The sequence below is a fragment of the Lolium rigidum genome, chromosome 6 (assembly GCF_022539505.1).
Source record: "Lolium rigidum isolate FL_2022 chromosome 6, APGP_CSIRO_Lrig_0.1, whole genome shotgun sequence".
Lineage (NCBI taxonomy): Eukaryota > Viridiplantae > Streptophyta > Magnoliopsida > Poales > Poaceae > Lolium > Lolium rigidum.
This window is the reverse complement of record NC_061513.1, coordinates 274,634,230-274,637,053: the sequence shown is the minus strand read 5'-3', so window position 1 is coordinate 274,637,053 and position 2,824 is coordinate 274,634,230. Positions and strand designations below refer to the sequence as shown.

The 2,824-nt window shown below is 38.0% G+C and overlaps 1 non-coding gene across 1 annotated transcript; it reads left to right on the top strand.

Annotated features, from left to right (window-relative positions):
• Positions 1-2,246: 2,246 nt before the first annotated feature.
• Positions 2,247-2,367, top strand: LOC124668951. The gene has a single exon (XR_006992012.1). It is a non-coding gene; the product is annotated as a small nucleolar RNA SNORD14 (small nucleolar RNA).
• Positions 2,368-2,824: the final 457 nt, after the last annotated feature.

The following is a 2,824-nucleotide window of genomic DNA, read 5'->3' as shown; positions in this document are numbered from 1 at the left end:
TTGTGAGCTTTGCTGGAGCCTTTATTATATTGTAGTGTTGGTATATAGCTGACATGTCAAATAACCTTGTAATCATTCCATTTACTTATAGTTCATTCCAAATAAGGATGTAAAGAGTCATCTGTTAGATGTACATGTGACGGATCTTGCGGATAATCTTGTTTCATTTTCACCGGGATCCATTGTTGTTTTTTAGTTGCCATGGTGTATATTATTCATATTAAGAGCCAAGATCTATTACAACACACCGTATGGCCTGCATGATAAGAGTTCACATCATCTCCTAGTTGTGCATATAAAAACGTTTTCACTATCCTTGTGATCATGTTAATGATTGTTGTTTGTCTTGATGGCATTATAGGCAAGTTAGCGACTCTGGTTTTTCATTCTCATCATCCGGTGTACCACGGCTCCGATAGGCCTACAAAACACATCTAGTCCTCTCTCGTCACCAACGTCATGCTACTAGCGGTCGCCTGTCCCGCTTGATACTCCTAGAATGCATGCGTCGAGGCCAGTTCTGGGTTGGCTGAGGTGCGGTATGTGATGGCGGTGTGCGGGATGCAGGAGGACAAGCGGGGGCCGTCTACCTAGGTTGAAGCAAGACACGTGGTGAGCTATAAATTTTGTATGTGACCTGCATTCAGCGTTTATTGTAGCAACTATTAGTTATTATTGTTTGTAGGATAAATGACTACTATCCTTAAGTTTCTTTTCCGCACCAATTATATATTGTCGGGGTATAGCACTAAGTTGGGATCTTGCATTTCAATTTTTTTAGAGTAACTTTTGTCGCCGCATATGAGGTTTTCGTTACTCTATCTAGAGCATTAACAGTCTGTCTCTTTCAAGGCCATGATATTTTCCACCTTCCTCCAACTAGCACTATTCTTAGAGGGGCTACAACTAGTCGATAATGATGATCTATAAATTTTTTTGCTTGTAAAGAGCTAGCATATGACTCTGCAAAAGCTGAACTTTAATATATATATACATTTTATTTTTCTGCTTATTGATCATTAAGTAACTGATTCGAAATATACATTTGATGCCCAAGAATTTGTTTCTTTTTTCATAAAAAAGAAGTTAAGAAAAGCTAGCACGAGTTCATGGCTTTTGTCATTAGCCAAAATTTCATATTTGTATTATGGTGTAATTTTAGTCTTTGTATTTGCATGTACACCAAGGTGGTTTTGGACTGCACCAAGCGATGGTTTCAAAACATGTTGAAGGAGGCACTCGCCGGTGACGCCCTCTCGCAGCTCCTCATGGTCCAGATGTGTACAACAGCGCCTATGCCGTCAACAAGAATGAACACAAGGTGAGCTCAGACAACATTGAGGTGAAACAAGCTCAATCCGTATATTAGCTTATTCAGATAGTTAGTTAGTGAATACTAAAGATTTCGATGTGTTTGATTATGTTCCTCTGTCAGACAAAAAAATTGCCTCTCTGGATGTTGAGAACATATGTTGTCAAGTATGCCATGTTGGTAGCTCATTATAGCATGTGTTGTCACAATATTATTCTTACATAGAATACATAGTTGTTCATGTGATGTTTTTGGGGTAATTTAACTCTAGCGCTTGGTGTATGACACAGCCTTGCCTAGGCGTCCGAAGGTTTTATTCTCTTAAATCTTATTTCATGCTTGCCAGATAGGTGTTGTAGTACCCGATGTTTTTCTCGTCCTATTCGTTTCTATATTTCTCTAGTCATCATGGATGTCTTCATTCCTCATGGGACAAACATTATGATGTTTCGTTGATGCAGTTCTTCTCCTTTTTTCCATGGAGATGTTGTGGTACGAATACTAGCTTCGGCTATGCAGCAACTATGTTAATATTCCGTGTAGATCCGTGATGTAGGTTGTCTGGTTACCTTGCTTGTTTACTTACACAATAGAGTATTATGTAAACATTCACGATTGTTGCCATAGAGCTTTGGCCTTGCCCAGCTTGAGAGCTAATGCTATTGATTCTTTCCTTGGATGCATGAGCCCTTTTTATTTTCCCTACTTCATATTGTCTATTATAAATCAATTTAGCAGTCTTAATAGTATTTTCAATTGGCTTTTGCACTCCAAATGATGATGAAATCAAGGTTTGTTTCTCAAAACATTCGCAGTTGTCGCTGAAGAGCTTTTGCCCTCGCTAGGCTTGTTCCTTGGATGTCTGATGCAAATCTAGAGATATATATTTGTCTCTTCCATTTTGGTTTTATTTACTTCACTGATGGTAATGTATGCCCAGTGATGATTAAATTAATGTTTGTTTCTCAAAACATTCGCAGTTATCACCTAAGGTCTTTTGCCCTGGTAGGCCTGAGATCTAATGCTGTCAGATCCTTCCTTGGATGTCTATGGGCATATTTGAGCTCACTGATAAGTTTGTTATGTATTATTTCTGCAAACTACTTTTCTCCTCTCGCTATTGTTTTTGGTCTTGACCTTGTTTATGTTTCTCATCTGTTTATTTTGGATAGTAACTTGGTCGACAATGGTGAAAACAATAAGAAAACACACATTTTTTCAGGACTGCTTGGTGCGCTCAATGTGCTATGTCTGTCAAATCTGTAATACCGATATATTGTTCCCCTGATTTCCTCTCGAAATAGAATTTCTCTTTTTGTGGTTCAGATTTAATTTGCAATGTCAAAATTATCTGTTTGGTTCATGCTTGTACGGTGACAAAAGTTTACTAATAATACCATTTTTCTAGACTCATCGATCGCTCCCATGCAAGTGTGTTTAGTCATGAAGTAATTAATATTGGATATACCGAAAACTTATAATCCTCTTAGTTGCGTATCACATGATTTGACT